Here is a 25,555-nt window from a genome sequence, read left to right as displayed (position 1 = left end):
ATCAGATACATATCAATGATAAATATTTATCATATGTTATATCTCCCCTCTTATGAAATAAGGTACGATTCTGAATATCTCCAGTATAAAAAAATCTTATACAGTGTTACATTTACTTCATATATGAAGGCCAAAGAGGGGAGATATAACATATAAGAAATATTGATCATTGATATGTATCTGATATAAATATAAAAAAGAATACTAGAAAGTAATTTGAAATAATATAATGGAAGTTTGGAATCAAGTCTCCCCTCCATCAGTGCCAGAATTTTGGGGATATATATATGTGTGTGTGTGTGTGTGTGTGTGTGTGTGTGTGTGTGTGTGTGTGTGTGTGTGTGTGTGTGTGTGCATGCCTATATTTGGATGATGTTTTTATCTTCCAAATCAACTAAAACTAAACGCAGACTCGTTTTTATTCACTGCTAATCTTTTAACTCTTGGTAGTATTGACTTTTATTTTATTTTACATTTTATCCATATTTCTTATTTTTAATATCTATATATATATATATATATATATATATATATATATATATATATATATATATATATATATATAAATCAATTTTAGATGTTTGTTTAAATCCCTGGTGGTGCCAAACCTTTTTACTGATTGGTTTCTCAAAGATTAATGTCCCTGCCAAAACCCCAGGTCATGCATTGCAACAATGGAAAAGTTTTGGTGCCATCGGCATACATTCCAAAAGAACTTGGTTGTTCTGCAGCTCAAAACAGTCTGCCAATTTCAAAGAACAAAATTCTGTAGCGGCAGACATTTTTCATTTTTTTAGTGGTGAAATTGTAATGTAATTGGTGTTGACTGGAAAAACTATCACGAGTAGAAAGAAATGATAAAAATGTATCGTTTGGTTCATTTCCCTACTTTTGGAAATCATCAGCGCAAGGCATTTTCATTTTATTTTATTGTTTTTTTGTTATTTGTGCTTTGTTACAAAACCCATATCTGCATGTACAATCACATATGCCTTGCTCGCAGCAATAAAACAGACTTGTATGAATCTACTTATATATTCCCAGAACATGCACATCTTTATATGTCATTATATACTTGTGTGTGCACACAAGTTTATAAATATAGTCTTATGCATTTACCATACACATGTACATATATGCTTATTAACAGGTAAATACGTTATCATCCATATACATGAATAAAAATACAACTATATATGCAATACATGCATAAAATAAATATGTGTATATGTGGTTGCGTTCAGTGCAAAGTTTAGAAGCTTGCACAAAAATGTACTCAGTTAATTGCCATGTATATTTACATAACTTTCTCTCTCTCTCTCTCTCTCTCTCTCTCTACACACATATATAGTGAGAGAGAAAGTTTATATAATATATATACACATATATATATACATACACGGCATAATCATGCTAACACACTGGTTCCTGTCAGATCACCGCAGTTAAGCAACGATGAGCCTGGTCAGTACTATAATGGGTGACCATTTGGGAATTCCAAGCGCTGTTTGTGCTCTCCGCTCATTTTTCCAGTCAGTCTTGGACTTCTTCTTGCCACTGGACACAAGCAGTGCTGATTGAGGAATGGTATGCTTGGAGATTATGCAACTCTTGTCTTACAATTACATGCACAACTACTCTTACGTGTGTGAGTGTATATATAAATAAATAAATATATATATATGTCATCCATATACAGTACTGTTTCGTTGTATCACAACTCATCAGTGCGGCTAGATATACACCTTTCCTCAGACGTGGATCGAACCTACAACCGTCGAATTGACAGTCAGCAGCTCTCACCATCAGACCACGAATCAGTGCTGTAAATATTTCTCCTCGAGTGTGTATCCAATCCACATCCGCCGGTCGCAACAGTGCTCTAACCATCAGTTTATTTACAAACAAATTATTAGTGGGCTTCGCTTAATAGCTTAAATATGCATTGGGTGAAAATATATTTACAAAGTGCTCAACCAAAAGAGGGGGGGGCTTTAATCGTCATATATATATATATATATATATATATATATATATATATATATATATATAGCGTGTCCAGGGGTATATGTATATATAGTGTCATAATAAATATTGTATATATATATATATATATATATATATATATATATATATATAAATAAATAATGGTATAAATACCATTACAGATTGCAATATATATATATATATATATATATATTGTGTATATTTAGGCAGCAGACGATGGCAGAAACGCCGAAAGCGCTCGCAGACTACGGAACACTTTTACACCATTTTACATATAACACAAGAAGGATTATTCGAAAACTGGAAAAAATAAAACGGAAAATTGTCAAACAAGAAAATGCTGTGCTGTTTAACAACATATATATATATATATATATATATATATATATATATATATATATATATATATATCAATTTGTAATGGTATGTGTCTCTAATGAGTTGTATAATTGCACAATTTATCATATTTCCTGATCACAACGAAACATATATTAGGCATTACTGGAAAAAATCTAGACATTTGCTTATAAGTAACACGATTAAAAAATGAAAAAGAAATGATATAAAGTAATCACACCGATTCTGTTTTTTAGTTATTGGAATGTTATTCATCAGAATATATTAGAAAATGACCCGTTTGGTCACCTCCGATTAGATTGCATGAAACGTGAAAAATGCGTCTGGCAATAAACCAACACCTTTCCAAAAGAGAAGATCATCCTTGGAAGGATCGCTTTTTAGGAACAAACCTAGCCTAACCACACATATTTCAAACAAAATGATCAGACAACTTGCAATCCATATCCTAGAATCAGAATGTGCCAAGAATTATTTAGTTAGTACGAAAATAAGTGCCAAAAAAATAAAGACCATTATTTTCATGCCTCCCACGGCAACAACATGAGGCACAAGGTCAATTTAATCTGGGGAAACCAGTTCTCTGAAGAGTGTATTCTGGATGAGATGTGATAGGAAGCTAGAACTAAATAGAGATCAGAAACAAGATAGTTGGTAGATAAGCAGGCTGGGATGTTCCACTGTGCTTAAATGAGCAAGTTCATTCCTTTGATTCTTTTCATTGGTTGCTACTTGGAATACTTATGTCGGTGTCATTTGGATTTTACAAAAAAAGAAAAAATATTTCATCTTTAATACCTATTTCAAAATAAACAATGGCATTTCCATGGCTTTCTTAATTCTATAAACTGGATGCCAATTAGAGGTCTTGCATCTTCTTATGAACTGTCACTAAAATGTATTTATATTGTCATTCTGGTTGGCGATGTTCATTGTCAAAGTGTGACAATTTCGTGAATGAAAACAGTTAAATTCTAAAGTTTCTGTTGCGCGAGATATAGCAATAAATCTGTTGATGAAAAACGAATATTTATTTATATATTAACAGGCCGCCCGGCGTTGCCCGGTCGTAAGATACGACTAAATATGATATTTTAATTCATGCAGATCATGTATTTATTATTAGAGACAATTCTCGATCGATTATTATATTAAAAATTATATATATTAGTGAAAACTAAAAAAATTTATATGTACTTGGGTTGCGTCAGCTAGAATCGAAACCTAAACATACAACTCTCCACCTTCATTCCTTAGCGTCTGAGCCAGGCTCATATATATATATATATATATATATATATATATATATATATTGTTTTTAAATCCCTGAAACAATGTTCCCTGGTAAATAACTGAGGATTTTTTTAAGAATATTAGTACTATTTTTTGTTCATGTACTATTCACCGACACGGGAGATTAATTGACTTACTGACAAAATAATGTTTTAACGAAGGACATTTAAAAAAAATAGTTTAAAAGAACTTCCAAGACACACACACACATATATATATATATATATATATATATATATATATATATATATATATATATATATACGCATGCCATCCCTTTTTAAAGATGGATCGCCCGATCGTTGAAAACAAAACTCAAACAATGGCGGACGGTCTGCAGTGTTTTATAATTATATAGATTTTAATTTCTACATTTGGAACGGCAGAATCTGGTTCAAGCGTGGACCTGATTAAGTTTCTAGTCAAAAGCATGTCTTCACAGGTAGCATCTCAAATTAGAGATCTGTCTCCTTTAAAAGAAAAAAAATACCTATTCCATCTGCTTTCTGCCATTTCAGCTGAGGCTTTAAGGTTCAGCTTGGGAAAGAGAACCTGCTGTTTTCAAATCTCTTCTGGTAATATAATTTAATGCTATTTTCCTAGAAAAGCAAACAGCTCTTTGACGTCAGGAGGTTATAAACCAGATTCATTAATGATGATTCCACTTTTGCATTAACGACATACACATAATCTAATTCCAAGCCAATGAACAACTCCTATTCTGACGAACTAATATCCAAGAACGTTATGAATAGATGAGGACAATCACTAACAAGTTAGAAAAAATATTTGAGATTAATTCTTCAAATTTAATTATCATATATATATAGCCAAGGAATTTTTTTAATGGAACATATGAAATTTAATTCAAATCTTGTCGGTAGTTAAATACTTGATGCTTCGCCAGGGCTATCAAGGGTATTTTTTATCATAATGCCATCACTAGATGGGGTGCCTACCATGGCTTAAGAGAGTCCCATCTACCCTCAAGAAAAGGATATACCGCTATAGTTTCTCAACCTAGTATTTTACCTCTTGGTATATACAGCGCCTCGCCTTCCCAAATGGTCACCCATCTGGTACTGGTCAGGCTCAACGTTGCTTAACTTCAGTGATCTGGCAAAACCGGTGTGTTAACATGATTGTGCCATATATATATATATATATGTATGTATTCAAGAGTCAAAACATATGAAGTTAACAAGGTTATAAAGAGTGCTCAATAAAAGAAGAACGAGATATATTTTTATTAATATAAACAAATTTACATGGTCGCGATACTGGACATGCTAATATTTTGGATAAAGCGTCAAGCGACTTAATAAATGAAGACAGGATTTTAATCGACCATTTAAAAAAAACTTTTTTTATTACATTTTCACCCCAAACAAGGCGCATTGCCACTTTGGTGTAGGGGGCTACTATCAGGGGCAGCAACTACTGGGGCACTATGTTGGGATTTGTGCAGCAAGATGTTGGTTCACGTTTGCCCCAAACATTAGCATGTTCAGTGTTGCTATCATTGAAATTAGTTTATATTAATAAATAAATAAATAAATGCATATATTTACGAGAGGAAAAATATATACTAGTGTATATAGATTTATTGATCAATTTTAAACAAAGGAATGCAATACAATGTGTAGGGATTATGAAAGTTCTTTATGCTAGGTATTTCGAAGCCTAATGCTTCTCGTTTAGAAGAGGAAATGAGTTGTTAGATAACAAGATAAGAATGCGATGTGTAGCAAATAGGCATATTAGCAGATTTTATATAGACTAAATACATTAGCTCATTATATATACATATGCTTTCTTTGGCCTAAATGTGCTAATTTGTGAGTTTTAGCTCGGCATACATACCGACAAACAGAGGATGTGCTAGATAAATCTATACATAGATATCTTACCTTATATCTCACATTTCAAGTGGAGACAGTTATTCGGTGTTATTTTGGTTAATCAGTGAGGTATAAAACATATAAAAAAAAGTGTTCTTCCTACAGTAGAAAGCTTAATGCCCTGACAGATAAATCTGGAAAGCATTTTTTCTTTTCGTTTTTGTCTTTTTCAACTGATTTATTTTTGCTTTTCCTTTAGGATTGAGACATTCTTCACTTATTTCAATCCCATTATTTGGGTAGGTGCTTTTTAGACCACGGTCTATTTGCGAATCATAGAAAACTGTAAAAAAAAAAAAAGTTTATATTTATTCAGTAAATGTATTTGTTTTCACTGTCAGAAAGCCTCACTATCTTCCCAAAATACATAACACTGAAGTTAAGAGTTTTAATCAGTCACCCAATAGTTATAGTCAATATTTTTGCACTGTCGCTATCAACATAACTTTCTTTTTCAACGAAAAACATACATTAAAAATAATGATTGTGACAAATATTCAAATCACTTAACAGGAGAAGGAAATGAACAGGGTTTCACAATGCTTCGTCTCCATTTGCTATTTAGGAAAAGCACATTGCAGGCTGCTGTGCCTCGTATAACTAACAAGGCTGGGCATATAAATTCTTGATGTATATAATGGCTACAAATTTAACATTAGGCAAAAATAACTGCCATTTTCAATTTGGGAAAAGTGAATGTACAGACTGAAATCCCTCATATAATTAAAGAGAGTCAGCCATATAGAGTTGAAGAGTATACAAAGGTCATAAATTTGTTGGTGGTTGAGCTGAACTTTGATTGGCGTTGAAGTAATTAGAAAAGAATAGAGAAAGGAAAGGTAAAGAGGAAGGAAGAAAAAGGAAAGAGAAATGGAGGGAGAGAAAAGAAAAAGGGATGAAAGAGAAAAAAAAGAAAAAGGATGCGAAAGAAGGGCAGGAACGAAAGTAGAAAGAAATAGGAAGGAAAGAGAAGAAGGAAAGAAGATCAAGAGAAGAAGGAAAGGGATAGATAGGAAGGCAAAGAAAAAGTGAGAGGTATGAAAGGTGAAAGAAAAAGATGGAAAGGTGATTGAAAGAGGGTAGAGAGAGGAAAAGGAAAAGGAAAAGGATAGAGGAAAAAAGGAAAGGAAATAGATAGAAAGGAAAAGAAAAAGACAAAAGAAAGAAAGAGAAAAGGAGATAAAAGGAAAGAGAATGCTATTCTCTATCTATATAAGAGCCAGGTACGTCCAAGGATGGAATACTGTTGCCACATCTGGGCAGGAGCTGCTAGAAAGGACTTGTCCTGCCTTAATAGAGTTCAAAATAGACTTCGTAGCCTCGTAGGAGATGTCCTTTTCTCCTCCTTGCAACCTCTATCTCACAGAAGAGATGTTGCGAGTTTGTCTCTGATGTATCGTTATTTTCATGGAAAGTGTTCAACTGAGCTTCAATCTATGGTCCCCCCTCGCCAAACTTTCACAAGAAACACTCGTCTAGCTGTAAACACTATCAATAATTTCCCCCACTCTTTATCTGTGCCTAAACCTAAACTTAGATTCCATGAACAAAGCTTCTTTCTTAGAACTGCACGCCTGTGGAATTGTCTTCCGTTTTCCTGCTTTCCGGCTGACTACAATATGGTTGTGTTCAAGTCTAAAGTAAATAAGTTCTTGATGAGCCGTTCCATATAAGTTATCAAATTTACCAAATTTTCATTACTAATGATTACTATATTGACCAATTTCTACTGTACACTCTTTAACCCTTATCCTTGAGTGGCCTCTGGGCCTTGATAATGTGGTGACGCCTATGTAAAAAAAAAAAAAAAAGAGAAAGAATGAGAATGAAAAAGGAAAAGATGAGAGAGAGGAAGAAAAGGAGAAAGATACAGGAAGGAAAGGGTAAGAAGATAATAAATGAAGAAGAAAAAGAGATTTTAGAGGAAGATAAGCTCATGGTGTTTGATTGTCTCACTAGAAAAGGTTCAACGTGAAAGAGCATTTGAGATGTTACTTGACTTGCTATTCGTTTTGCCTCTTCCCTTAAACACCATAACAGGTTTTGCCAATCAGCTTTTACTCACAAAATTTTGTATGGTAGAATGGATATAAAAAGGAGCTTTTCTGTATATGAGTTCGTTCCCTATGGACTCGAAAACGACTGAGCCGATTTTTAAAAAATTTCGCACAAAAGTACTTTATGTGCCTGACAGTGTTCTGAGATAGGTTTTGTATTGGAATGTCTTCCATAATTATCGATAATCTAAAATCGAAATAATCCGATAAAAGAAGGAACAGGAGATTTTGACAAAAGTTAACACTTTACACAGCCTAACATCACAAGTGCATTTGAGAAATTTTATTACCACACAAGCCGAAAGGCCCGACATATAAAAGCAACGGCAGGTTCTTTGATATGACAGAGGCACGTTTGAAATGAATGTTTCTGTTTAGAGCACAATTGAAACATCATATTTGACTTTTTAATTTTAAACTTTAATTCAAGCCATTATATATAAAAATAATTTTATAAAATCAACAGTAGGTTCTCTACAGTGCAATGTAGATTGCAGTGTATTGTAGATTGTCACTTCCTTGGGAAGCTTCCTTCTGGTACACCGTGATGGGTCCCCAATTAGAGCAGGCAATCAATCGAATTAATTGAAAAATGGGCGATTTCACTGACTTTAATGGCAATTAAAATATGGGAGCGTGAAATCATCGTTCAATCCCGGGCAACGTCAGGCTTCCCTGCTAGTAAATAATAAGTATAATAATATTATTAAAACATTTCTTTTAAGAACCATTCTGTGATATGCTAGGATATAAAATTATATACACTTAAATGACATTAGTCTTTATTATAAAGTGGAGAAGTAGGATTTATTCAAGTCTTACATATTCTCACAGTAACATTAGTTTCTTCTGAAATAGGAATTCATCTAACCAATGAATTATGTTATTCAGTTCAAAGATTTTTTTCACCTTAAGTTATTCTCTAAAGAAAAGCTTGAGTAATTTTCATTATAACTCACTCGTTTCATTTGTTTTCTAATAGAATTTCTTTATTCCTGTTGGTTGGAGAATCAAATTAAAGATTACCAAATTTTTTTTTCATGTTTCGCTATCTCTAGTTAGACCAACATTCGCAATGACGTAAGTATTTCCATCAAAATTTTCTGAGCTTTACTCGTTCTTTGCTGGTTCATGACGAATTGGAAGCAGGTGTTTTGTTTGTGACACCATCACTAGAAGCTTGCCATACAGAGCCAATGGGTTCCTTCTATCGTGTTTGGTTTTTGCAAGAGAGACCCCCTTTCCTAATTGCATTGCCTCTAGCACTACTGAGGCACACAAGATATTCCGTCTGGTGACCTTTCACAATATTGGAGAAAGGCTAACCGGTGCTATAACTTGCTCAATGGTGCAAGGCTGCTGCGTTCATCTCCCTGAGTTATTATAAATATTCTCTTCCCTGAATATATACATCACTTATTATTTTTAAATGGTTACATTTCTGGTACTGGCTAGGCTTAATGTTGCTTAACTTTGGTGATATAATGAGAACCGATGTGTCAACATGACTATGCTGTATAAAAACTCTAAATAACTGATAGGAAAACTATTGATTGAATGAAGCAGACTACAAATATCCTCTATAATGGTGCCTGCACGTGGAATATTTATGGCAAGAATTATGCAATCTCCAACTTCTCTCCCGAGTCGTTGTTAAATACCAGTGGCAAGTGAAGATTCTAAATGACTGAAAACAATGTCGAGATAAGCAGAGAGCACATACAGTGCCTAAATTTCCCAGATACTGACCTATCTGGTACAAGCCAGGCTTAACGTTGCTTAACTTCAGTGATCTGATGAGAACCGATTTGTCAACATGATTATGTCCTATAGATAGATAATAGATTATCCACTCATGGACCAGCAGCCAATCCGAAGTCAGAAAATGAAATTGTCCATCTAATGGAACGTGCCAACCCTCTTATAACCCAAGTTTCTGAGATTCTATCTCAGTTTATTTAGCTTGGGCTTAACTGTTCAACCAATCGAGTACTGACTGCTACATTCAATGTTGCAAAAGTTGCAAACTTGAAAAGTCAAAGGTCACATATTTTGGAAAAGTAAACTAGGAAATTCTTGCTATTGTTGTTTGGCTGAAAAACAGAATTTGGAGAAATTGCCAGAATGTAAAACAGCTTTCCAAGAGGAAAGCTGAGAGAGAACAACAAGCAGTATATCTCACTTGTGGCTAAGGAATGTTCCGTGATAATATTTCAAAGCCAAAAGTCTTATGCTTAATTTGACGTGTAAGCCTTAAAATAAAATGGTTTGCACTAGAGATTGGCAGATTCAGTTACTCATCTAGTACACATGTGTAATTTATTTTATTCTAATACAAGATCTGGGTGGGACAGATTACAAAAACAAGATTCATAGCTACATACGATAACTTCTCCAGAATGAGGACATAAGGCAGGTGTAGTTTCTTTATCTTTTATTTATCATCCCTGAAGATAATAGAAACAGGCTTCCTATACACATACATGGACATCTTACAACAGATTACAATCGTTGTACCTAACATACATCAATTGGCACATTGATACATACCTAAATATTAATTATGGTGCATAAGTAAAGAAAATACAATAGTCTTACGCAGAACTCAGATGAAAGGTCACCAAATGATGGTTTGTGCTCATTACAATATTTTGTGAATTCCCCCACCACCACCACCATCCAAAAAAAATATCCTGACGTGGAAATATCTATATAATTGAAAAGAAATAACTTGAATTTTCCTTCTCTTATATTATTTTATTGTTGCTTTTGTACTAGAATGCCAGCATAAGTGAACTGACATTTTTTTTTATACATTTTTTGATATACCTACCGACTTCAACTTTAATAATAACAACCCCTCTTTCTCCTTGTTACAAATTTCCCCATTCTAACCATAAATAAAAGACGTATATCGCTTATTGAATTAAGTGTCTGGCAGTCTTTGCTTTAGCATCTTCTGGTTGCTGATGTAATTTGCCGAAAGATGCCGATGCAAAGTTGCCAGAGATTGGGTCTTAACCTGAATGAATATCCATTTTTGTCTCATTTGAAGAAAGGTAATATTCTCTTTCCAGTGATTCTGCTTTGTGGAACAGTCTACCAAAGATATTGGCTGTATATAGATATACACATCTTCTAATTGTCCTTTCACATAGCTTGTTGCACATTGTTATCTTTTGTCGATGGAAGCCTCTGTTCAGTCTCGAAAGATAATGGATACCCCCTGTGAGGGTAAACGTGGATGTAAATGTGAGGCAAAGGTTGCACATTCTCCAACCACACTTCTCCAAAACTGGCACTGCTTAAGTTCAGTAGCAAGGAGAAGTGCTAGATGGCTAGAAACAATGTGCCAAGATAAGCAGATACAGCACCAGGAATTCCTAAATGGTCACCCATTTTATTACTGACCAGGCTCAACATTGCTTACCTTCAGTGATCTAATGAGAACCAGTGTATCAACGTGATTATGCCATATGTGTCATTTTTTGCCAATAAATTATTGAATAACTAACCTATTCAATTAAAAATTAAAAGAAAAATATTATTTTGAAGCTCTTAAGTCACTCCTAATTCCTTTCTCTCACTCTAGTAAAATAGTTAAATTTAAGTATTCCAGCGTATCAACTGATAAAAAAGTACTCCTGCCTAGAGTAACTAGTATTTTTCTGAAATCTAAAGGATATAAAAAGGCGATAAAGATAAGAAAAGAATATAATAGTATCAAATTGTCTCCAAATTCTGAATGAAATTGGTTCCAGAGAGAATGTGTACCACTCAAAGATAAGGAAAAATTTCACCTCATTATCAACTGTAGATAAGTTATCATTTTCTCCATCTCATAAGACCTCTTTTCGTTATAAAAAAAAACAACCCTGACCTTATTATAAGCTAAAAGCGAAACATTTGCTTCTATAGTTTCATCTTTTATGATAAATTCATATTCCTGTCCGTTGGTTTGTGTGTAATTTAATTAATATAAACAAAAGTTAGTTTCACAAATTAATTTTCATACTTAAAATGCATGTTTACACACAAATATACCAGCATAATTTCTATATATAGTATTCATTCAAAGGGAATCTACATTCAAGGAAATAGCGTCATTTTCATATTACATGAAAGAAAATCTATTTAATAATTAACTTCATGCTATTAATTGTTTAATGTAATACAATTGTCTTCATTGCTCTATTTAGAAATATTATTTAAAGTTGATTTAATTTATTTTTAATTTAATTTGTATTTAATTTATTTTCAATTTTCATTAACGTACACCAGTTGCTTTTAAAAACGGAAGTAAATTTATTTATTGAAACTGTGAGAGTTATTTCCCCTTTCAGTTATTTTCTGCTTAATTCCATAGACGAAATTGATGCAGTTCATGCCTCTATAAATTCATTCTCAGGAAAATCGCAAGAAGTTCGGATTGTATCTTAACCTGACAACACTGGGTATATACAGCGAATTCATACAGAAGTACATTACACATATACATACTTAACATCGTCAATAAACAACTGTTATACATTTCGATGAATACATCCTGTATCATTGTCCTCTTTTATTCTGATTTTATATCATTTTCTTGCATCAATTAGCAACGAGACTTACCACAAGCAGAACAAAATAGAGCTATATCATAAAATGCACAACTGAAGCCTTCTTTGTACATCTGATAAACATCTCTTTCTACCATTCTGCTTGTTTATCTGCTTGTCTTTTTCTTTTCATCTACATGTTCGCACTCACTGTCAGTTTGTCGATTTCATGTTTGCTTTGTTGCATCAATTTTAGTAGCCAGTGCTCAGACCTTTGACCAATTGAGTTAGAACTAAATAGAGATTAGAAGCCAGAGTTGGCATATAAACAGGCTGAGATGTTCTATTATGCTTAGAAGTAGCAAGTCCATACTCTGGCTTCTGATTGGTTGCCATTCCATATTGCTTCATTCAAGCTAGAATTTTACTGTCAAACGATTCAGTGTCCATGATTTTCACACTCAAGTTGAGAACAGTAGTCCAATGAATCATAATATGAATAACCAATCCTCATCTCAAAAATTCAGAAACAACATTCAGTGTCATTTTAATTTTACACTTCCTTTCTCCATTACACGTATATAATAGCCTTGAGAATCTCCATGCAAACAAAGCAGAATTTTCTAGTGTGCTCAAATGGGAAAATCTATTCTCAAGGTTTTGATTTGTTACTCGTTCATGAGTGGATATTCTAGATTATAAATATTGTTTCATTCAAGCAGAAGTGTGTCTGCTAGCTGACGCTCTTATGCTGGTATCGTTTTGATTCTACAAAACTAAATGTTTAATCCCAAAAAGTTATTTCTAGATTTCCATGGCTTCTTAAAATCTATAAACCTAAAAAGAAATTCCTTATATTAAAAAAAAGGGTTCACAAAAAGAAAATTATAATATTTCTTTTCCAGATTTAAATCATGTTAAATCTGAAAATATTTGATTTTTTTCTCTTAATCTTTAATACTTAATTTTACATTCATTTTAAATAGTAAGATGGATCAAATGTGTCAATGAATTTATTAAGTAAAACTAATAAAATTCATAATCACTATATAATATAATAAAGCTGAATCCTTTATTTTTGTCCTTGGTACTTTCACTTTTATAAAATCAATATGTCATTTTAAGAGCCATTTATTTTGTTGAGCCGTTGTCTATGTTGTTAAGAACAATAAACTATAATTGGAGTCAATTCTTCCCCTTCGCCCCCAAAATTAATCTAGTCGGATTTAATTACGTTTCCCTGTCATTTTCCTTAAAATTTTGCCCATTAGAGACATACGTCCCTTTGTTTTGAAGAGGAAAATAATTTTTTTTCTTTTTGTAAAAAAAAAAGACCTAACTCTATATTCGTTCATTATATGGAAAGAAAATATTAAATTTATGAAAAAGAAAACTATAGCTAAAAAAAAAAGAAACAAAACATAAAAACAAAGAAAAGAAAAACGACTAAAGTAAGTACATTAGTAGGAAACGCCGGCTATGGATAACTAGTTCATTTTTATAGGGATATCGCTCCAGACAAGGCATGAAACCACCTGATGCAAGGAACTAAATAAATATTCCTTCAAAGTAACAAACTATCCAACAATAAGTGTTTGATACATAGATTCCAACCCAGAAAACAGCAATTCTCCCCCATTTGTCAGAAACATTGCTCATGAAGTGGGAGGACTAAAGGACAAAATAAGGAAAGAGAATAACCAAGATGCTGAAAGTAAGCCCAAGATCAACTCTTTACTATATAAAAACAATAAAATTGAACTATATTTTCTTTACCTCTTGAATTTCCATAGGTTTCTCTAATATCAAAACCAGAGAATAGAACAAATAAATAAGGAAATTGTGTATGATAATGACATCTTCTACAAATAAAACTAATACTATAACTCTTATTACTATACTTATTTTTATTCTTGGTTGTCTGTTGTGTATGATGATAACAGTTGGGTCTCCACAACTAATATGATCACACATGGCTCTAGATTTCAATCCATCATACACCTACACAACCAGTGCTCTTCCATAGTAGCAGGAACACCAGTTCGATTTAAATATTGGCTATCATGCATGATCAAACACGTTCATGTTATAAGTACTAAATGGCCATTAACCCTATAATTGATCCGCTTATAGTAAATAGTTTGTTAACTGTTACATGTTGTGCATTTCTCTCCTAATAAGTACTTAAATAAACACAAGGCCAAACGACATTGCTTTTAACAAAACAATAATAAAGGGTTTATTTAGAAAAGGCGAGATTTTATCTCAGACTGAAGAGAAAGAAAGAAAGTGTAAATGTCTGTTTGAAAGTATCGTCTGCCATCAGACTGCAGTCGTCAATAAGTAGCAGTGGGAGAGATGAGTGAGAGAGGTCTGTATAGGTCGCTTGCTGGCGTCTCTCTGACGATCGCAGCTGAGATCCTAAAGGGCTAAAAATAGTCCTTAAGGGGACAGCTCAAATCAATGCGCCCTGTCAACATTGATTGGTCAATGTGGCCGAATCACTTTGGCACCGGGCATTGATCCGCTTATAGTAAATAGTTTGTTAACTGCTACATCTCTACCTTTTGGTACATATGATTTCTATGCAACTGGGTGATAATTTAGTCTCTGATAACCCAGCTATTATAGACTTTTGCACCCATTCATCAAGAAAAAAAGAAAGATAGTGGAAAATAGAAGAGTTTGTTGTCACTCAAATAAAAGGTGGATTATTCATATAGGTTAAATATGCCAATGACGCTCTGAAGGTTACAGAAAATTGAATCGATGTCAATAATCTCAGGTTTTGTTTTCTTCCCTCCATTCTTCTAATTTAATTAACGCAAATTAGAAATTATCTTTTCTTATCTTTGCACTCATTTCTAACTTCAAAAAAAAAAAGAAAAAAAAGGCATAAAAAATTTTAATGAGTAAAGAAATGGTGAAAATAAGAAAATAAAATGACAAAATGGCGATCGGTAAAAAGAAGATTGGCTGCAAAAGTCAATGTTTGATTTTAGTCGCTGGAATTTATATAGAATTTTAAATGAGATTTTTCATACGGAGCAATGCTATTGATTTTGTTTCCTTTTCACACGGACCAGCTCTTTAAAAAAGAAAACAAAAAGCTGGTTTCAAAAAGTGAAATATAAAAATCTATAGAAATCTTAGACTCATCGTTATCTGGTGTTAGATATTGACCGCGCAATGCCGATAGGTTTGCTGGTCAAGGATTATTATGATCGTTATTAATATTTGTAAAATTAAAATGTCATCACAGCGAAATAAATATTATAGATAAAATTATTTATGTTAAAATATTTTAATAGAAGGGAATGTTGGTTTTCATAACTAGCACAAACAAAAATGTTAACTTGGTGGAAAAGAACATCAACAAAATGACGTAACAGTCTGTAGTCAGAAGGAGAAGGACAGTCCATGGACCATAATGGCTTCGAGTAGGGGAAAATGTCGATAGCAAAAGTCTAGGACCAGCGTTGAAGCTTAACAATGGGGGAAACATCCGAAATAAAGCTTCTGTAAATACCACCAAGACTTCATTTGCAGCTTTTCTAAGAATCCATCAAATTAAGATCAACCCAAGATGAACCAGGTATGTTTTTCCATTGGCCAATGTAAAACCCCAGAAACTGTTATTTATCCCTTAATGTTCTAATTGCTACATGTATTGTTTAAACAATCACAAGACGATTAATAGACACATTCATATCTAAATGATCAACTATATATACATATCAAGAAATATTATATATAGTCTTCCATGTTATATATATATACTACACTTTTAAATATTGAAATATTTGAACTTGGTTAATTTTTTGACAATATTATTAAAAATAAAAAAATATATTTTTTAGCTGTGAATAAAATGTAGTACTATTTCTGACATCACACTTTAGCGTTTTTGTCCTCTGTCAGTGAAGTAGAAATTCAATTAGAGGTGAACAAAAATCGAGACCTTTTCCTTCCATTCTTTTAAAAGTTCTTCCAGGAAAAAGTTTTTCTCTGCCTTCAGTTTCATTCCCGGTAAGATTTCTATCTTTTGCTTCCAGCATTTCCCAGAGAGCCTTCTTGCGACCGGCTACTTTGATTGTACCAATCTGTGATAAGTAGTTCTCTTGGGGCGATTTTTTGTTCACTTCCTGCTGTATTTGCTTAACTAGCGATTGTCTCACAAACAGATAGGAAAAATGAAAACATTTTGCCTAAGATCAAAGTGTAGACGCGTCTGAGTGTCCCTGCTAAAACAGAAAAAAACGCCCGAGCATGCTTTCTTCGAATGCTGTAAACTCCAGCACTTTGAGAGGATTTTTATGAGATAATGGCTCACATCAACCCTGAGCTGGTCAGCGTGTGACACGGACAGAGGAATGTTTTGGAGCCAGAGATAAAGAAGTGATTCTATTTTTTCTCTCTTCTTTTTGATTCTCTGACAGATCAAAGATTCAAGAAGATTAGATGGAAAGTTGGATTTGAAACCAACATCCTAAGGAAAGGACAATCTAGTTAAACAAAAATTGCTTGAGCAGCCCCATCAGTATTGCCTCGAAGGATTGGCAATAAATGAACCTCATCTCAAAAGATGAGAAGAACACTCTAGTGTTATATTATATCTGGGCAATATCTAGTGGCCTTGCTGATAATCGATTTCGAACATCGACTATTACAGGGTGACCAAAAAAAAAAAAGAAGCTAAATGGAGACCATCTAGAACATATGCTTTAGAACAGAAAAAAAGGCCAAATACCCTAGTGTTTTGATGTGATGTTTTATAATATAATAAACTAGTTATGACCAAAGTTTCATTTCATTCGGACAAAACACTAAGGAACGGGGCCTAATTAGAGTTGGGGCCCGTTTTTTTGGGTCACCCTGTATCATTAAAAAGTAAAATGTTAGATAATGCACATTATTATTGTTTCCTAACTTTTATGTAGAAAAAGATATGCAGAGAGAATGTTGCTGAAATAAAAAAAAATGTAAGTAAAATATTTAACTTAATACAAAAAGATCCTGGAATTTGGCTTTGACAGAAACGTAGGTTTCCAATCAGCATATTCAGTATGGAATTGTGAAACATTATTAAATCAAGAATCGGAAACGTGTTTGGAAGTCACGTGTCAGGTCAAGGAAGTAAATGACGTAATAGGATCTGTTAGTTTAGATATATATACAAGTTAGTTACAGAGGCAAAAATGTCTAGGACAGAAGTCCAGGGGAGAAGTCGAGGAGAGACAGTAGGACGGTTAAGTACTTAGTAACGAGTCTTTGTACCTGGTTCAAAGGGAGTAGATTAAAAACCCAGCATGCAATCTTCCAACAAGGAAACATAGTGAGATAAAAGCTATCTGAATATAACCGGAGACTCCTGGTCGTTTCTTAAGGAAGATATTTTAATTTCAGCTTTTGCAGCTTCATCAACCAAGATCCGGATGAAGGTATGTTTTTCTGTTGGCAAAATGCATAACTCCCCCAAATGATGTTCCATCCCTTTGTTGTTAAAGAAATGTTTGCTGCTAAATGTCATGTTCTGTTGAACTATATAGACGAGAAATGTATATACGTAAGCATTTATGAATATAAGATGACATAAAGACACTTTAATATATACAAAACTTATAGACCCAATGCATCTTATATACAGCACCTTACATACGAGTATATAGAGACCTTTATTCCCAAACAATATGATATATTCGTTCTGGCGCAGTAATGTCATACATAACACCCCTAACAATATAACACTAGAACAACATAGGTCCATACGTCAATAATCATATGAACTCAACCGGTCTGATTTTGATATTAAACTAACCACAAATGCTTGAGTTAAATTGTGGAAAATTAAATCTGGAAAGTATAAGATGTATGAAGAACAGGAGACATTGATGGTATGGTCATGCTGAAAGAATGGATGAGTGTTATTGGGTTAATCGATGAAGAACAGTAAAGATAGCAAGTCCAGTTCACAGAGAAAGACCAACGAAAACTTGAGAGAAAGTCATAAAAAAACAGACTTGAGACAAAGAGGGATAAATTAAAACCTAACCAGAGATAGGTTACTTTAGAAATTAAAATTTCTTAAATCCGTTCAATGCATGCCAGTATGTAAAGTAGATATTAAACCGATGATGATGGAAATATTATTATTTATACGAGCATATATCTGTCACACACATATATATATATATATATATATATATATATATATATATATATATATAACTAGCAGTATATAGATGTAAATGCTTAGTTTGCTAATAAATAACTGATTGTGACAAGTCTATGTTAGTGTTCCTTGTTGACATGCAAAAAAGGAAGGATAATACCTGGAAGGATATTCTTATGACAATAGAACAGATACTGCAGTACCCTCCTCCCCAAAGAGAAGCTGATGCCGGGAAAGACGATATCCTGGCAATTGATACTACATTACATTACATCCTAAAAAAGGAGGAAATGATACCTAGGAGGATGCAATCATGATCAATGAGTACATATGCTACCCACCACCATGAGAGGAAAAAACAATGCCTGGTCTCATAACAGAACATATATTAACCTCTCCCCCATCTAACTTAAGGTAGAAGATGAGCATTTTAAGATAATACATTAGTAGATATATTGCATAATGGTATTAGCATATCAGTTTTTGCTAGATCACCAAAGTTAAGCAATGTTGAGTCTGGCCAGTAACATTTGGGAATACTAGGCACTGTATGTATTCAGGTAAGCAAGTATGTATAATTCATTAGGGAGACGAATGCTTCAACTTTGTATAGTTCCAGGTCACTCTTTGGAAGGTGTAGCGTCTGTTGGCTTCAACCTGATATTGTGGAGGGTTACTATGTAGAGGGTAGATGGAGTCCTTCTGTTGTGGTAAGTGCAATACATATAGGAAACGGAGCTCTGTTCAAAAAACAAACTAGATCGTTATCCCTGTATGGCAATCTTCTAACAATGACGTCACAAATAAAGCACCTGCTTCCAATTTATTATGAGCCAACACAGAAGTAGTAAGGCTGAAAAAGCTGTCATGAGAATGCTGATGTTAGGGTGCAATCTGGTCAAATCGGAGATAGCGAAACATAAAACATTAGAAGTAATTAGTATCGTTTCGGCTTCAGAAAAACACATACCAAATCTCCATTAGTAACAAACATTGATTTATGATTTTCTTTGATTTGTGTAAGTTGACGTATCATACTATTTAGTAAAACCATACTCTTTAAGCCTTAGTGTGTCAAATTATATATGGATGTTGCTTCCTGATATTTTCTTTTGTGTGATTCATGAAGGAAAGAAGACTAGAAAATGTACTATCGGTTCTGCGACTACATTTCATTTTTTCTCTCCTTGCTTAATGAAAAAAAATTCTTACTGACTGAGGTATTTTAATTTTTGTCTCAGTCACGAGTCTCAAATCTAATAGGTCTTGCACTATCAGTCAAGCCCCAACCTCTGTCCCATCACCTCAATGTTGCATCCCTGTACCTGTTTTACAAGTACTTGAATGAAATGTGCTCTGATGAACTTATAGCACTTGTGCCCTCCCGACTAACCTGAAAAACAGCAAAATCCCACCCCTTCATTGTTGAGATCCTTAGATGTTGGGAAGCTTTCTACTCTAATCGTTTCTTCTCTCAGATTGCTAGACTTTGGAATTCCCTTCATGTTTCCTGCTTCCCTGACTATATTAACATGCTGAAGTATAAATATAATGTGAATAGATATCTCGCTGCCCAACTCCCCACAGTCCCCTGTAGACATAGCCCCAAATTGTTGCCCCACATGTCCAAGTAGCAATATGCCTTGTTTGAAATGAAAAAAAGAAAGAAGAAAGAGTGCCCTTTTTTGGAGGAGCTGGATTCCCCCTTCACATTAAAAACCGACCTTGTGTCTAACTCTGCCCTCGTGAGGAGACTAGTAAATAAAGACTAGACCGACATCTGTGAAATTCATCAAAGACAAAAAAATGTTGCATCGGTTCTGATACTGTATTGCATCTTTTCTGTCTTTGATTAGTGAAGGAGTAATCGTTTTAGTGAGGTTTTAAACTTTTGGATCTACGCCCCCCCCCCTCCACGCCTCACTAAATAAACCGAGATTATTTCCAACTTTGTCCTCGTTGGTTGGCAAGTAAATAGAGACTAGCACATTTGATGGGCCTTTAAAATGTTGGGACAAGCCGCTAATCATGTGGATTGATCAAACATTCAATTGCATGTGTAACAATTAAATGGCGTGTACATAATAATTAGCCTATAAAAAAAATGATGTCAGTGTTTGCATCAGACGCGAAGTGCTTGTGAAGATTAATAATAAAAAGCTAAGTGCAATTTCTTAAATTATCTAAAGACAATTCATCTGGTAATCAAGCTAATTTTCATTACTTGAGAGAGAGAGAGAGTGAGACAGAGAGAGAGAGAGAGAGAGAGAGAGAGAAGGGGAGAAAAGAAAGCAGGAAAGGGTGGGAAGAAGGAAGAGGACGGAATAGTTGGGAGGCTGGTGGTAGGAGGGAATGCTGTGGAAGCCATCTTTCTTTTATTGATCTAATGTTAATTATGCCTGTCCAAAGAATTTCTTTATAGGCTTTTTTTTTTTAAACATTTTTTTTTTTTTGATTTGGTTGAAAACAAAACTAAGAATAATTAAGAAAGGAATTATCTATGGCGTTGAGAGTCGATATTCCTTGCTGAGACAAATTAGCCAATGTCAACATTTGCATTCGAAAACAAAAACAAAAGTGAGATTAGAATGTCATTAGCAAAATGCAAAATAGAAAACACGACGAGATTATCCCACCAGTTCTTTCCAAGAATTTCCGATCTATGGAACACGCTACGATGGGGTTACTTCCCTGCAGGCTACAGCATGGTCGTCTTCTAACCCAATATCAACAAATAGTTGCCATAAACTGTTCTCATTAGTAATAAATCTTGTCCATTTAATTCATCATTTCAATCCTCTTATACTATTAGGCTGGTGGCAAAATAATGTTTTTTTTTGCATGAAATGGAACGTCAAAAAAACGATATTATTTTTGCACCAACATAATATTCTTCATTCAATGAACAATCCATCTGGAGAAAAAAAACTAATACTTACCGGCATAAGAATTTAAAATTGTACAATAGGAGAATACTTATTTGAACAAAGCAATATTTATATAATCGACTAGCGGGGTGTGTCCAGCCTTGCTGGGTTGTAAAATGTGCTTAATATATTTTAATACATGCAGATTTCGTATTTATTATTACAAAGCGAATTCTCTGTTTAATATTATATCGTTCCTAATACACAGTTTAAAAAGAAATGACTTGAGTTCCATCAGCTAGAATCGAAACCAAAACATTTAGCGCTACAGTCGCGTCTCCTACCAATGTAGCTATCGAGAGATAAGTACGAGAGATTTAATATTAAACGAGTTAATGAAATTAACTGAACATGGTCATGCACAGAAAGAAGTAAAAATATGTCGGCAAGTTGGAATGAACAGTTTGCATTTTAACTTTAAATTTTAACTGTAAGCGTTATTCATCCATCCAAACAATGATTTTACTCATTATAAATTATATTTGGTGTGTGATTCCTATTTCTTGTTAATTTCAGTTTTATGTGACCAGTAGTTTAAGAGTTTCTTGGTTAAATATTTACAAACAGACTGACACACAGACAGATACATGCATACATCAGTTTTATTTATATAGATAATCCTCTCACGGACTAACAGCCGATCAAAACCCATCAAATGAACTTGATAATCATAATGGAATATCTCAATCTTTTTACGATTCTAAGTTTTCTTTTTTTCTTGTTGAGCTCAACTGGTTAGACAGGTGAACGTTGACTACTAAATTTAACATTTTTTGACAAGTAATCTTAGTAATGTGGTCCAGAACTGAAATTCACATTCAAATTAGTTGCAACTAATTTTCTCCAAATTTTAGCTCAATGGATCTCAACTTAAATTCTGGCAAAACACTTTCAAAGGTTTCTTGAGCTAAAATTTGGAGAACTAATTTGAATGTTTTCATCTCTTCTATAATTATTTTAATGTCTCAAGCAACATCTATTGTAAACAATTCATTGAATACAACTTGCTATTGTGAATATATGCAAGATAGGACTGCACTTTTATTTGGCTACCATAGTTTGTGCCCATATTCATTTCAACGTACCTCTCTGCCCGACGTATCAAATAAACAAAATCAAATTTTAATACTAATTTTTATCTCCACAAATTAACAGTGTTTAATGATGATTCTAAAAATTATATTTCTTTACTTCATTTAAAACTTGCAGTATCAACATTAGGGGCTTTTAGCATGACTCTTGAACAAGAAAGAGTAGTTGAGTATTTATTTTCTCTTCCCTGACAAAAGGCGTAGTAGAGCGTAATGGCATTCTGGTTTTCTTTCCAGTTTAGTTGGTCTGTCGTCCCGAGATTTTGTTTGTATGTTTTATCTTGATTGGACTTTTCACATAGGCTCTTTAAAAGACTGCATTTTCATTGGTTGAAAATGTTTGGCCCTTTTATGTGAAATCCTCTTCTTGGACCGTGAAGTGAAAAGGGTAGCTAATAGAATGGAGAAGGAAACTAGCTTATACAGGCTAGTAACATTTTAGATTCGTTTGTTAGTTACGCATCACTAGTCTCTCCAGAGGCACTGGCCTTTTCCCCTGCAACCTGGTGCTTTTTGAAGATATTGATTTCCTGACTAAAAATGCACTAAACATTAATGTTATTGCTTTTTTCCCCTTTTGCAAAGCTCAATCATGTTCTGCAAAGAGTAAAAGAAAAACAATAATTTGAATCCACATAACAATCAAACCAAATACAATGAATAAATATATGAAGATATAAAGAACTTAAGCAAACACACTTCTTGCAAAATTACCAGATTTTAGCATTAAATAACTCGAAAAATGGTTGATATATCATAAAACAAAACAACCAATCTCCCCTGCAATCAATAATACGGAGCGAATGGGGGTATTAGGAATCTATTATTTTCAAACAATTCGATGTGCCATTGTTTTTAAAAACCTTCTCACTTTAGCTTATTGCTAATCGCCTGAAGTATCTTTACCAAGTAATGTAAACGGGGCTGCCCAGGCAATTTTAATAGACCAGAGTGTTCCTACTTCAAAAGCGATTACTTGATTCTCCTCACTTTCTCACGATGTGTCACACCTTTTTGTGGTGTAAAATATTCTTAGTGATTTGTGAAAGAATCGAGGAATTTGGTCACGTCTTTGAAAACATTATTTTTATCATTTAATGAAGGATTTATGAGACATCATTCAGTTTTCTAAATTTTCAAATTAAACTTACGAAATAATGCGACTAAGTTTCTCTATTAAAAATTCGCACGAACCACACAACACACATCGATTCAGACTTTAAAATAATCGTTAGTGGCATAGAGTGTATACCTTTTCTCTCTCCACGAGGGACCGACTCCTCAGAGTTTATACAATTGTCGTTCCAAAATTAAAGTCTCATAATTTTTGTTAACTCACAGTTACACAGCTACGAAGACAAAGGTGGTACCAATTAAACGAGCGACCTTTTGTACTTCAGAATTTATTTTTCTACATAGTAACCATCATTCTCAATTCATTTTTGCCAGGAATTCAATGATGCATTTCTACTTCTGTCGCATGTTTATGACAGGAATTGCTTTCTTAGAATCTCACACAACAGAAGGATGTAACGTTCAGGTCATGAATTTAGTCCTTCGGGACATGATCAAAGTGTAGTATCTGTTCTTCAGATGCTGCACTTCAATTTCTTGTTCTCTGTCAGTGGAGGAGAAATCCTTCACGACTGAGACAATTTTTATCTTTGTTCCTTTTCTCCACGTTAAAAAACGACCCTAGTGTCTAACTCTGTCTCGTGGGGAGGCATTGTAAATAGGAACAATGCATTTTTGCAATCTCCTCTGATCCATTTAGATGGGATAAAAAAATAGGAAGCATTATTTTTGAACGTCCCTCGAACCACCAACAAAATGAAGTGAACAAAAAAAAAAGTTGTCTTAACAACGAAAATCTCAGAAAAAATGATTTTAATCATTTAATAAATAAAAAATATGTAAGATTTGGTTTTCTAAATTTTCAAATTAAATATCTCTAAAAAGTGTTTTGCCAGAATTTAAGTTCAGTTTTTGTGTTTCTTTTTAATAAAATGTTTACTGTTAAAAGCGACTTTGTTTAATTTCTCACCCCCCCCTACACACGTAACATGTTAGTATAAATAAAACTCGTAAGATCTCCAGAGCACTGTCCTCCCCCCCCCTCCCTACGCCCACGGTTCCATGTTTGGAGATTTATAAACCCTACTTAGAATCCTTGTATTTGTACATTTCTTGTCCTCGTAAATGCTCAAAAGAGATTTCAAATTCAGAAATAAAATTAGCCCATAAATTACCGAATCACAAACTTGTAATGAAGAAGCAATTACCATTTTCAGATCATTAAACTCTGCAAGATTTCAACGAAAAATATATTTAGAACCATTCCTAGAATATCACTTTTCTGGGATTTTTTTTTTAACTCGTTTACTTTTGTTTTTCATTCTGTTGCATGAATCACATCTCCACAAAATTTTCCCCGGTTAATGATGGCTCTTTGCCCAGGAAAGAAAAAAAAAACTCCCATCATCCAACTCGATCAAATACCTTCAGATTGAAGAATAAGTGGCTGCTCATTAACCTTGTTCTATTCATATCGAAATGCCAGCAAGGTTATCTGGTTGAACTTTTGTAAAATAAATAAATGAAAAAACAAATCGGGATTATAATTACGCTCTTTTATTAACGGAAAGTTTAGTTTTAAATACAGAGAAACAAATTTAAAGAAATTATAAAAAAATATATATAAATAGAAATCAGTTAATGATATTATTCAACTCACAATATTGATGAACTTCTTTCTTTAAGCCAAAAGGCACTGGGGATCGGATCCTTGTGTTTCATTTAACAGAAACTATCTGCATCTCATTATTAGAAATAGCGTATATATATATATATATATATATATATCCGATTTATGGCCAAATCTTTAAATCATGGTAATCAGCCTACTTGGCACAGTGGTTACAATGTTTGCTAATGAGCTGGGAGAAATCGAGGTTCAATCCTCGGTCAAGTCCCACAAAAGACTGATAATAAAAGTATAAAATAAATCTGATGGTATGAAGTAAAATGGAAATGTGGAATACTTAAAACTCAATGTTTCGCCCAGCTATGTGCAGACTTTATCAAGAGAGAAAAAAAACTAAGTGCCACATAACGAAAACTTGGTAGAATATATATAGTGATAAGGTATAACAACTTTAAATTTATATATATATATATATATATATATATATATATATATATTATAATGA

General features: G+C 33.5%; 1 protein-coding gene and 1 pseudogene across 8 annotated transcripts in view; both read right to left on the bottom strand.

The window, feature by feature from the left end:
• LOC145292083 (dorsal-ventral patterning tolloid-like protein 1) overlaps positions 1-25,555 on the bottom strand; it is a 2,157,643-nt gene that overhangs the window by 2,016,198 nt on the left and 115,890 nt on the right. The gene's annotated exons all lie outside the window — the stretch shown is intronic.
• On the bottom strand, positions 10,978-11,095 carry LOC145292431 (5S ribosomal RNA; annotated as a pseudogene).

The sequence above is a fragment of the Euprymna scolopes genome, chromosome 13, assembly GCF_053919585.1.
Source record: "Euprymna scolopes isolate OS-2025 chromosome 13, ASM5391958v1, whole genome shotgun sequence".
NCBI lineage: Eukaryota > Metazoa > Mollusca > Cephalopoda > Sepiida > Sepiolidae > Euprymna > Euprymna scolopes.
The sequence above is the reverse complement of the archived record's forward strand: the minus strand, read 5'-3'. Positions and strand labels throughout refer to the sequence as shown.